General features: G+C 36.5%; 1 protein-coding gene across 7 annotated transcripts in view; it reads left to right on the forward strand.

The window, feature by feature from the left end:
* The window catches only part of Dg (Dystroglycan), a 542,469-nt gene that overhangs the window by 293,594 nt on the left and 235,291 nt on the right, over positions 1–13,584 (forward strand). The gene's annotated exons all lie outside the window — the stretch shown is intronic.

The raw sequence follows: 13,584 nt of genomic DNA on the forward strand, positions 1-13,584 counted from the left end.
GATTTGATCAAATTATTCGCAGTTCTACTTGTCCAACGCCCCCAGCTGGGTGAGGGATAGAGGATGACACACACACACACACACACACAATTCTGCTCTGAACTATCATGGATTTCTTCTGAAATTAAACAGAAAACGCTCGGCGTAATAATTATAACAGGATACATTTCTTGAAATTTTATTTAGAAACCCCTTGGAGTATTTTAAAGAATTTCTTTCTAATTATTAGCAATAAATGTTGTTGCACCTCTGTCATGAACCTTTCACACTAGGGTTTTAGTTATCGTCAGAACACTCTTAAAACTCTGTGTCTTGTTGAATTCTCATCATAATTCTCTTTGAATTATTCTTTTTTTCTCACGGTTCACATACAAATCTCCTCAGAATCACGCAGTAATTTTCTCTAAAGTTTTTTTTTCACAGCTCCTTTTGAAATTTTCAAAAATTACCTAAGAATTTAATTTTGAACTTGCAATCTTTTCCATAGAAATTCCATGAAATTCTTCTAACAATTTCTATGAACTTCATGTCAGAATTATTCTGGAGCTCTGCTCAGAACTACCCTTTCGAAAACTATGTGGGAATCCTCCTCAATATTTGTTTGAAATCAACTTTTTTGAATACTTTTAAATTTTACTAATAATTCCAGGGTTTGTCCGCAAGATTTTATCGATTGTTCTGTAATTTTATATTACCGTTAATATGCTTCCAAGTCCCAGAGCCTTAATAATTATAACTGCACGACTATTTAATAAATATGATGTTTTTTTCAAATCTGTAATCTTGAAAAATTTCAAAATCTCACATTTTAACTACTATTTGTTAAAATTTTGCATCACGAAGATTGTTATTAATCCCAAATTTTGAAGAAAAGTTCTAGTTTCAGACCCTATACAAATTTCAAAGCCCAAGAATCTTGGGAATCTACTTAAATCAATTTTCTATTATTTTATTAAATAACCTTTCAGTAATTTTTTCAAGTATTGGTCAATTGGACGTGGGTATTAAATTTCATTAACCATGTTTACTTTCACGTTGAGCGAGTTGCAATGTCAGTAGGTTTTACATTTTTATTTCGTGTTTAACGTTGTACATCAGCGCGAGTGTTGTAAGGTTAATATTTATGTTAAAGTAGGCAAGGGAGTCAAGACACATTTTTTTTCCGATATTCCTAACAATTTGCTCTAATTCTCATTTGTATCAAGTTCATTTTTTCTGATATTTTAAAATTTAAACTCTTATTCTTCAAAATTTTGTCTTACAACCCATTCATCCAGATAGCATTTACCCTAGTGACGTTAATTTCTGTTACTCTATAAATTCTAGGGCTTTTAAATCATAAGTAAAAAGTGGTAGAATTTGATTTTTAAAAGTATCTAGAAAAATCAATAAATTGTTTTGAATACATTAAGTGACTCATAGAGTTGAATTTTTTCTTTGGCTTTAGAAAATACTTTTTGTAATTTTGCTTTTATTTTTCCCACAAATAACCTCCAAAATTTTACAGTTGACCACTTTTTAAAAAATGCGTACAATTTCGTTTTATGTTAAATATAAAAAAACCGGGAAATTTCTATGAAAAAAACCAGGAAATTTCAAAATGAAAAGTCACTGGCCACCCTGCAACTGGTGAATGTCGTCTTGGGTTGTGATCCATCCCCGATCTGGTCATCGATCTGGTATCACGATACTCATCTGTGCTCGTTTTCAAGCAGTTTCTGCTTTGCTTGCTTAAAGGGTGATACGGTCAAAATTTGGTCAAGGGAAAACGCGTGTAAATCGGTGAAATCGTTTATTTAAAAAATCAAATTAAATTTCTTTTTCAAGTTCAATTAGTATAAAATTCAGGAAAAATATTCAGTTAGGCTTCCGCTTTTCCAAATCCGAATTGCCGGGCCTTACGCTGGGAGGGTTCTTGTCCTTGGGAACCACCTGCACGTTGTTGGCGGCGTACCACTCCATGGCCTTTTTACCGTAATGCCAAGATGCCAAATCCGGCCAAAACAGTACGGAACAACCGTGTTTCTTCAGGAAAGGCAGCAGACATTTATTCAAACACTCTTTCACGTAAATTTCTTGGTTGACAGTCCCGGAAGCTATGAAAATGCTGCTTTTCAAGCCACAGGTACAGATGGCTTGCCAAACCAGATATTTCTTTGCGAACTTTGACAGTTTCATGTGCTTGAAAACATCTGCTACCTTTCCCCTTCCTTTTGCCGTATAAAACTCCTGTCCCGGAAGCTGCTTGTAGTCGGCTTTGACGTAGGTTCCCGGATAAAAATAACCATAAAATTACAATAAAATACCAATAAAATACAATAGATTCTATTGTTGACAATTAATATTATTGTAATTCTATTGTATTGGCCAGATAATCAAATAGTCACCACAATAGGTTTACAACAAATTCTATGGAATCAAAATTTAGCACAATAAAACAACAATAAAATTTATTGTAATGAGATCAAATTTGTTAGAGAAAAAATTGATTTTTTTATGGTTACGGTAACTAACAACCCCCCTTTTCTATTGTAAATGTCTCATAAACAATAGATTATATTGTACATAACAATAAGTTCTATTGTATGTTTATTGTTTTTGACACTAACATTTATTGTTTCTACAATAGATTTTATTGTATTGTAACAATAGGTTCTATTGTTTTTGTATGGTAAATTTTTATTCGGGTTTCGTCGTCCATTACCACGCAGTCAAACTTCGTCAGCATCGTCGTGTACAGCCTCCGGGATCGCGCTTTGGCCGTCATATTTTGTTTATCATCGCGATTTGGAGTCACTACCTTCTTGTAAGTCGATAGTCCGGCTCGTTTTTTGGCTCGATGCACGGTTGTAGACGATACACCCAGCTTATTTGCGGCATCTCGGAGAGAGAGGTTAGGGTTTCGCTTGAAACTACCGGCAACTCTCTTTGTCGTCTCAGCGGCTTCCGGTTTTCGATTTCCCCCCGATCCAGACTTCCTGGCTGTCGACAAACGTTCCCCAAACACTTTAATTACATTTGTAACGGTTGATTTGGCAACTTTTAGCGATTTTGCCAACTTTGCGTGCGAGTAGCTCGGATTTTCGCGATGCGCGAGCAAAATTTTGATACGCTGCTCTTCTTGCTTGGACGGCATTTTGACAACTGAAGAGTGAATTCCAAAATCAAAATAGGAGCAACATTCTACACACACACACCTTCAAAATGAGGGGTGTTCAGGTTTTTTAAATGCAAAATTGAAAGAAATACGTCAAGTTGATATTGACCAAATTTTGACCGTATAACCCTTTATGTGAGTGTGTTCGTGAGTGAGCCCAACGCTTCCGTTTAATGTTGCCTTCTTTTTTATTGTAACTCACACAGTCGCGCCTGCCGATACGAACTTGGAATGCGTAGGCATTGTTTTCGTTTTCTTCTGTCATTTCGCTTTTTCTCATCATCGTACTGCAGAAGTCTTCACTGTTTTCGTTGTGCTTTTCATCATCAGCAGCGAGTGTAACGTTTTGCTTGTGAGCAGCGACCATTACTGGTGATTGTTGTGTGTCATGGCTCTACCTCTCACTGCGTGACAAAACTTTATGTCAGCGATAGTCGGTTGATGCGTAGACCAGTGTCCAGTGAGTGTCATGATATTTTGCATCACTGACCGGCGGAGATGAACCAGCCTACGGCTGAAAATCTCCTAAATAAAGAAAAAAAAATCTCTGACCGGCTTAAAGTTATATTGGAGTGGGTTTAAAATTGATACGAAAAAGTTTGAAACATTTACTCAAGAAACGTTCGACTGTATCCATGGTATCCGATGACATTGCAGAATTGAATTTTGCATAAAATTTTAATCCACGGTTATAGAACATGCACTGCTACCAATAGGGCAGTTGTCAGAAGAAGCTATACAACATGGATGTACTGGATAGACTGCTGCTTAGTTCTGATCCTGTAATCACAGGTAAACAAAGTGATGATTATCATACGTGGAAGTAAATAAATAATCTTTTAGGTTTAATAAAAATCCCGCGAAAAAAGTCAAGACAGAAACATTGCAAATGTTACTCCCAGAGGACCTCATGTAAGAAAACGAAGATAGGATGGAAAAATAGAGATAGACGAAACATGTCTTCCCAAATGCGGAATGAGGTTTTTTTTCGTGTAATTTCATTTGTTTTTTTTTTTTTACTTGTTGTTTTGTTTTTGTTTTTGTATTGTTAGATATGTTGTTTCTGTGTAATACTCGGTGTAATATAATTATTTTCTTAAGTTGAAAGTTGATATAATCCACAAATAGCCTCTATTTTGTTCATTTTGCCTTACCATTTCGAATTTTTGGCAGCACGAATCTCAGAAACTACAACGCTTCCATTCATGAAATTGTAATGGCATGTATGCTACAGTGCAGCAAAAGAGTGATTATAATTTGACACCCGAAATTCTTTTAGTTTGTGAGATCTGTGCCGCCAAAAATTCGAAGTGGCAAGGCAAAATAAACAAAATAGTGACCATTTGTGGATTCCATCAACTTTCACCTTAAATCTCAAATCTAAATAAAACTATCTTGTTCTTTTTTAGCTGAACTTATTTTTCAATGACTGATTTAAAACTTCAAAAAAAGCTTCAATATTTTGTATTCTTATAAATTGTTACACCTGCAGCCAAGAAAATAGCATCATAGGCGGATTTTCATGTAAATTAGCCTACTGTTATGTAATTTTGTTTTGTTATGATCAATTAAGGTAAAACTGTTTTGCAAAACCAAACTGTGGTGAATTTTGCGTGCACGAAAAATAATTTAATGTAAGGATCTTGAAATATTTCGAATATAAAAAATGCAATTATTTTAAACATTTTTAACCATATCGCCAATTTTCGCAGGATTTTCAAAAGGTTTGGCCTTTTGCTCACGCAAAATTCAGCATATTTTTGGTTCTGTGTCAACATTTGAGCTCAATTGATCGTAACAGAACAAAGTTACAGCATGTCAAATTTAGCAAGTTTGTAAACAAAGTTCGGCCTTTGATGCTTTTCTATTTACGCAGGTGTAAGTGATAAAACTTCGTCTTATGACGGTAACTAAATCCGAAGAATACTTAACAACTTAAAAATAATTAACCCCCCCCCCCCCCTTACAGAACACAACTCCGCCCTTTAAAAAAAAACAATTTTATTATCCTTGAATAATAAGACGTATGCGACAACTTAGAGTTGTTAAATATTTTTGGCCAGCTAGAATTAATAAAAACCCCACTATGCGCTGGAGATCTTCTGAACTTTATTGACCTGAAATCTTGAAAAACTACAGCGATACATCGGACCACATGCTTCTGTTTGGCAGTACAGTCAATTCTCTTTTACGCGATTTTTAACGCTTTTGATTTTTAAATCTCAAATTGCAGCCAAAGGAGATTGGGCAAATCCGGTCCTGTGATGTACACAAATGACATATATCTCATTTGAAAGGTCTCATTAAGACAAGAAAAAGTTGGTATGGGGTCAACATTGTTTATCGCGGGAGAAAAAAGTTATCCCGTATATTCTAAATGAATTTGAGCAGTTTTAGATTTTTCCATGAATATTGAAAAAATGATGTCTTACATGTCAGTCTTACAATCTGAAAACACTTTTAAAACTAAAGTAATAAGAATAAATCAAAGAATAATATGAAAAAATAAAGAAAACCTTTTTTATCTACTGGAGTTAGTAAACTGATTAAAAACATTTTTAAAGCTTTATTAGCGATATTTTTAGGCCTCAGTAGTTCATCTCGTGACATTATGTTAGCATACACAAAAAGAGCATATATATGAAATGTTATTTTGTTGGATGTTGTTCAAATTAATTATGAATCTCGTAGGCAGGTCAAATCATTTGTGGATATTGGTTGATTTAAAGCAATCATATATAACATTTATTAGAATCAGTAGGACGTCAAATATCGAGGAAGTTTAGTGTTCATTAAAAAAACATCAATGGTAGCTCTTCACAAGATTTTTCAGCTGCAAATGAATAAAAAGCACAACGAAAAATGGTTTATTTTATTTTTATGTATAAGAAGGTGAAACATAAAATTGTAATTCTCTGATATTTGATAAAAGATAATAGAGGTTTTTGTCATATTGCTTATTCAGCAATTACATTATCTAAAAATTGGGCAGGAAGATTAATGTAAGGCTGGAATCTTGCGGATCTTAAAAACCATACTACAATCATAATATTTGCGCAACATCCTAGGGTTCTTTTTCCAGAAATGCATGAGCAATAATAATTACCTAAGACTTGGAAACCGAAATTACCCACTCGCGACAATCGATTTTACTCTATGTACGTTACACATAACGTCGCATTTAGTGCGCTGTATTCGTTAAATGATGCGCTATAGTTTGCACTAGATGCGACGTTATCTTTAACGTAAACCACGAGAGTAAAATCGATTGTCGCAAGTGGGTCTTTCGGATTCCAACTCTAGTGACAATATATATGCACAAATCTGATTTGTGTGAGATTGAATGATATTGACAAGGGTTGTCAATCAAAAAGTCGACAATGTCTTTTCGTAAACGCCTACTGTGTGAATTTTTCATTGCAGACGTATACGAAAAGACGTTATCGAGTTATCGATAAACAATCCTGATATTGCACTCAATTCGTAGTCAAAATAAAAGGCCTTATCACGGTGAAAACGAAGTGAAATCATAGCTTGTCACTCACGGTGAAGTGATTTCCTATTCGATTTGCCCAGGAATCACTTCCCGTGAAATAACACCCGTAATAAGGGCCATATACTTTTTCCATAACACTAAAACCATACAACTCAAAAAAATCTTTTGCTTATTGAGGCACTCATCCCAAAAATATAAACGAATGTTCTCCCAAGTAACATTGCAAGCTTTATAGAGGTTATATAGCATTCTACAAGTCTAATGCATGGTCTACAGAACCCTCATAAAAACAAAATTGTTACTTGGGCTACCTCATTAGGTGCAACTGCATCAGCAATGTTTTTTTTTTTTTTTTTTCCTTTATTAACGAGACTTTCAGCCTTAGGCTGGTTCATCTCTAGTTGCATCAGCAATGAAAACGGCCACATCAGGATGTAATTCGAAGAAATCTCTAGTTAATAGATGAAGACATCTTTGAAGTACCGAACAATTACAAAGTAGGCAAAACATGATTTCTGTGTTGCACGGGAAATCTATTGAATTTATTCTAAGCGAATGCTCAGCAAAGTATCTGCACAACAAATAAATATTTTAAAGATAGTTGTCATTTCTCTTATGAATTTGATTACAGGGAAAAAATGTAACACAAAATACTGATATGTTAACAAATTCCGGTAATCAAAATGGAGCTGGCAATAAATCTGAGTGAATTTGGTTTAGATAGGATACACTACTCGAGCTCCGTCGAAACGTGACCTGAACTGATAGCAAATCAGAAAAAAGAGTGAGATCAACAAATGAGAGAATAATTATATAATATAGGCCATAGAGTGAATTTATTTTCACGTATTCAAAGCATCGACCAATGGTGTATGATAATGGTAAGCATATACGGGATTCTGAGGTCACTTGATTCCCATTATTATTTTCCGGCGCTATTGGATCCTTGTTATTAAATTGTTTATGGAATTCTCTAACAATCCTCAATTCCGATACATTTATTCAATACTCATTATTTGGCTACTCATCCTCATGTACTTGTTACATTCCGTTGATACGTAGCGTTAATTTGACTTAGTAGGCGCTAAAGCCAGATTTCTTTATGGAGTACCCCGAGAGACCCAATTAAAGAGATTACTGGTGTAAGGCTGCTCGTGTTTACCTACAAGCGTATGTGAGATCAGCGAGCTTGTAAATCGGAGCCACGGAACATTTGAAAACCACCGCTCTAAGTGAGTGCCGGGATGATATAGGCTACAGGTGACAAACACACACGCACACATAAACACGTACGCACGCACGCACGCACACACCACATGCAAAAAGGAAAACATGATTGAATAGCAAAATGAGCAAAAATGGCCAATTGCTAATATTACGCCTTGACTAACTTTTTTCTGCCACGGTTAATTTTTTTGACTACCAACTTTTTCTTGTCTCAATGATACCTTTCGAATGAGATATCAGTCATTGATGTACATTCTTGGACCAGTCTCCATACATTTTTGCCCAATCTCCTTTGTTTCCAAAAATCACTATAAAATCCTATAAAAATATGGAGGTTAATAAAAATGCTTGCATTAAGGCAAAATCGAAAAAAATAAAATCGTCGAGTCGAGAATACCTAAATTTATTTATAGGCCGATACCAAGGATATGTTCTAGATTTCTACTTGCGGAACCACAAGCAAGTCAAATATGGTTCAAATTTTCTAAACTAGAATAAAACATTCGACGTGCGTTGCGTTTACCTAACACGGTGACACACGAAAAGCGTTTAGCATGAAAGAACCGTTCATCATTTCTCATCACGATTCCGCCTGATGAACTTAGTGATTTACTCTCTGAATGTGGGATGACAAACATAGACTACGCAGTAGATGCGTGAATCATTTATGTCACTTTCCCAATTCTAGCACGCTCTGGCAAGAACAGTAAACCCGATACTGGTCGCATATGGTGGTGCTTTCTTTCTTCTGCCATCTGCCAATGGAATTAGTGCGGTGGTAACATGGTCGTAAATCTTAACAGTTTTACACCATCAGGCGGCGAACCGATACGATAGGAAGCGGCGCTTTCCAATGCCCTATTTCGAAATGTTGCTCCGTCGAAAGTGCATTCACATTCGCCGTCGTGACTGCCAGATGAGTATCGTTTTCATTGTGTTTTTGCTACACACTGACTGGCGCTGAGCAGTTTTGCATGTTGATACATATTCTCTTCATCATCGCCACTATATACGGAAGAAGTTGCTTTTGGGGTCACGTGCATGTCAATCTTTCCAGGCCGGGCAACGTTATGAACTCACGATTTTCCCCGAACAAGTTACAGCTGGCTGTTCAATGACCCTCAAAAAAAAAGCTGACTGCTATCCGTTTTTGGATTCCGTTTCAAATGGGCTCATTGTTGAATGGTTAACATCCACCCATAAAACCGTTCTAACATGTTGTAAAAGAGCGAGGAGGTCTGAAAAGTGGTACGATTATTATTACAACAGTCAGAATCATTATTTGTTCAGTCAAGGGGTTTGCCCGTGTGGAGACAGGGACATTAAAACGCCCTTGGTTGATCAATTGAGATCTCTCGAGCTCCTCTCAGGCAGCTGAAAATTGAACAAACAAGAGCTATAGTTTCGAGCTTCCTCTTCAAGTAGAAAAGCGTGAGTGATCTGGATCTGATTTGAGTACGCGTTCACAAGTTCCGTGCAGCTCACGTGTGCATGCGTGGGACGAAGTACAATCATTGCCGGGAATATTATTTTAATAACTTTTCTGTCGCTCGGAAAGGGCGAGGTCTTTTTGTTTACATTTCATGGCGGCGAGAAAACATCAAATCGACAAAATAAAATCAGTGCGTTAATGGAAACAGTGGGAGACAATTTCCGGGTGCTGGGAGTAGCGGTGAAAATACGGACGCATATGGTTTGACCTTTTCTTAACATAACGTGTCCAATGTCCATTTGGATGTGATTCATGCCATCTTGTGATGATGGCACACGGATAGAAGAGTCCAACCTTTATGGTGGAGGTTTGGAGATAAATGGTAAGCAAACAGAGTGCAGAAAAACAAATAGCCAGGAATAATGTGAATTTCTGTTTGTCCTTCCACGCCGTATGTCCGGAAATGTGTCGTGTCGTGTCGTGGATGCTGCCTCACGGATTATTTGATGCCTGAAGGGGCTTGTTGAGATGTGTCGCTCTTTTGTTCGTACAATTTACTGAAAAGTGGAACTAATTCCTTCCTACAAGGTGGCGCCCTTGTTGAACTGGAGTAGCTTTTGTGATGTTGAACTTGAACCGACCAAGTCGACCATTCTACAAAACACACAAAAAACAAAAATCAGGGACAAGCGGAATATGCTTGACCTTGACTTGGTACGAATCGATTTTGAGTCAAATAGTTTGAGAGAAGAAACTTGATTCATCTTCTCGGATCTTGCATCGAAAATCCAAACTGACCCAAATTAGTGTTATTGAAATGCTCTTGTAAGTGTGAAGTGAGATCTTGCTAAGCTAGAACTTTTTTTGCATTCGAATATTGTGTAGCAGACACAATGATATACTTTATCCAGCAATGTCGAAAAATTGTCTAAACCGAAAAAAATATTCGATCACATTCGATAACACGTGGGCTAGGATACCGAGGTTTCCCAACTTTATTCATACATAATAGATATTGAGTGATGTGCGACATCGTCGCAGCCGTGGTTGACCCACAAAATCTGAACTCCAGGACGGTTTGGAGAACCTTTATTATCCAATGCCTATGCTGGAGTCGGCTGGCGATATACCTAGCTGCGGTCCAATGCAAGAAAATTGGAGACCGAAAAATGTAGAGTGTATTAGTGAGGTAAATTAGTTATGTCGAAAAAAGATAGGAATAAGATTGCCGACTGGACTCGAACCACGAACGCAATGATTATCAGACCTGTGCTTTCTCCACTGCTCTCTCCATGCTTCTGAATATGTTTAGCCTAAAAGCAAACATGAAGCGCTCATTTTCTTGCATACTCGACTTGGTATGCTTTTTCCGCTGGAGAGATTCGAGGCAAGTGTGTGCGTCGTTCTACAATGTTGTACAATGTGCGTCGTTCTACCAGCTTACTGGTATATTCGAAAGCGTAATAGAACACGAAATAAAAAAGACAAAAAACCATTACATCGCCTGCATGGTCAATTTCTAACATTCGTTGCGATGTTAATGAACAGAGGATGATAGGAAACGGAACTAACATTCATTGTAATAGATTTTTGGTTTGCGTGTATAATATACATAGAAATGGATCTGGAATGTTGCGAATAAACTCTATAAATCAGCATAGACAGGGTGGTTAGTGAACCGGGAAAACCGGGATAGCCGAGATATATCCGGGAATTTGAAAAAATAACCGGGAAAACTGGGAAAAACCCGGGAAAACCCGGGAATTCGGTGAGAGAACCGGGAAAATAAATTAACCACACCATAGGAATAAATTTTTACAACAGAATTTCAAAATAAACCATTGAAACAGAGTGATTTTTTACCAAATGAATGTCTTTCTGTATTTGCTGCATAATTTTCTTCAGACTCCCGCCTTATTGTTTTTAGAATTTAACCACTCAGCAATATTTCAAATTGATTTTTTTGATTCAATTTCAGATGTAAAGTACATAGGCCTTAAAACAAAATATTGAAGATGCTGGACTTAAGAAACAAATATTTGTAAAAACTGAAACTGCCTAACAAACATTGAATGTTTAATAAGAGGTTATTCAGGCAAAAATAAGCTTCTTTAGCTAAAAAAATTGCTTATTCAGCTGTTAATCAACTCAAATTGTTTGTTGGGTGCAAGGTTGCTGATCCCCACAGCGAAGCAAAATTCGTTATATATTCCTCTCGCTGTTGCTGAAGTAGTGCTACAGTAGAGCGGCTCTCTTCTTGTGCACGAGAATATTTCTCCCACGAATGATGTAAAATAATTCGGTTTTGCGCTTCTTTTACATTCTCTCGTCGTTCGCTGAGTTACGGCTTTAGGCAAAACAACAATCGTCACTCATCCGCTTGTTCGTTACTGGACGAGTCTAGCGGGGTCCATTCAATTCGATTGCTATTCGTTTCTGGGTAATCTTCACAACGAATGCAAGATTCCACTCGCCATGAGCGTTTATGGCGATGCAATGTACTGAGCTGGACGCTTGAGTGGTAGCTTGACGCTGGACTGGAGTGAATCATTTTTATCATTCAGCAATCGCACTACTGTGGGCGAGACTGTGGGTACAGATCAGGTGTATGCGCGAGAACATAACCTTGAGTTAGCAAAAATACGTCATTAGCCTTTGAATATGCGGTTGCAATGTGTAGTATTGAATGAAAGGTGTTGGTCATTGCCTAAATTGGTAACCGCGTGACACTAAACAGTCGGTAACGCCACTGAATATAAAACGAAGATCTATTAAATTTTAAGCAATCTAAAGGCAGTATGTGAACACATTTTGATGCGTTTCCTTAAGAAAAAAAACGTAAGCATAATCGCATGTGGTCGGAAGTGTAGAACTCACTATGGCTGTTTCTGCTAAACTGTGGGTAGGACAGGAGTTATGATCTGCGAAGTCACATATACCGGTTACAGTAATGACCAGAATTTGTCAGCCTCTGCACGCATCAGACTTATCGGTAAATCCGTAATTCAAAATATTTCTCATGCCTTTCTTACTGTGCAATAAGACCACTGAAAAGAGCATGGGTTTCAAAGTGTATTCTAAAATATTTTCAGAAAGGGAGCCAGGTTCATTACTGCATTACTAACCCAGGGAAATATTAGCAGTGCATTTGTAATGCAAATTTTTCTCTGGATGTACATGGAGAGTAAATAAATAAAATGTATTACGAAGCAAGCTTCACCAAATAACAAATTGAGGGGGGATCCCATAGTAAGATTCATGGCTCTCGAACTTAAGTCAAAAATTTAAATCTCACAAATTACGAATGATCCAAGACTGTTAAACTGCTCTACATTTGGTTGACGACGAATAAATAAATAAATAAATCCTGTTAAATTGACCACAATAAAATCAAAAGTGTATTTTTTTCACAGGTTCAATACCCATTTGTCGATAAAAAAAACCATTAGTTTGATTCGCTTTCACGATGGATGTACAATACAGTATCTTCCCGTTTTTGGTAACGCATAATTTTCGACTTTTTTATTTTTTAGAAAGTCCATCCTATGTTAAATTCTTATTCTGATTTCACTAGACCATGGATGGATTCTTTCTACTTGGTATTGTATGATAAATTGCCCAGAAAGTACCAGCAAAAAAATGAGAAAAAATTTAGCTGATAAGGTGTTGCAAAAAACAGGAAGGCACACGGTGTATTAGTTGGAATAACTTTAAAACAAAAAAATCAGCGTTAGGAATTAACCTGGTCGACTCACCACCAATAGGAACCTTTGGCGTGCAAGCCAAGTGCAACATGTGAGAATCTGTGGTCTCTGGGCTGATCTGTCTCCGAATTTTTTGCTTACAGATAGAGTTCATCGTTTTGTGTACGAAAATAAATTTCAAAAAATTTTGGTGGTTAATTTTCCCTAAAGTTTTAGTTGAAGTTTCCGGACATCACGTACATTAAAAATTCATAACACATTATCCAATCATTGTAGAATGAATGTTATGTAAAAATATAAATAAGTTATCTCAGCAATCCATAAAAAAATGTAACCAGAAAAATTAAATCCACGAATATTTTCATAGTATAGGAAAATAGCAAGAAAAATGAGGAAAATCCATAGATGAAAATTGGTCAAATGATTTTTGTCATGAAAGAAAACTTCTTAGCTTTCAATGGTGAAAATTTCAGAGTGGTGTTTTTGACTGGTAATCACTTAAAAACTTCATCAACTTTTGGGCAAAATACCTTCTGCCAACATTTTGCAGACACAATTTGCCGCCTTA

Source organism: Ochlerotatus camptorhynchus, unplaced genomic scaffold (genome assembly GCF_037179485.1).
Source record: "Ochlerotatus camptorhynchus isolate MF236.1 unplaced genomic scaffold, CSIRO-AGI_Acam_v1.1 ptg000361l, whole genome shotgun sequence".
Lineage (NCBI taxonomy): Eukaryota > Metazoa > Arthropoda > Insecta > Diptera > Culicidae > Ochlerotatus > Ochlerotatus camptorhynchus.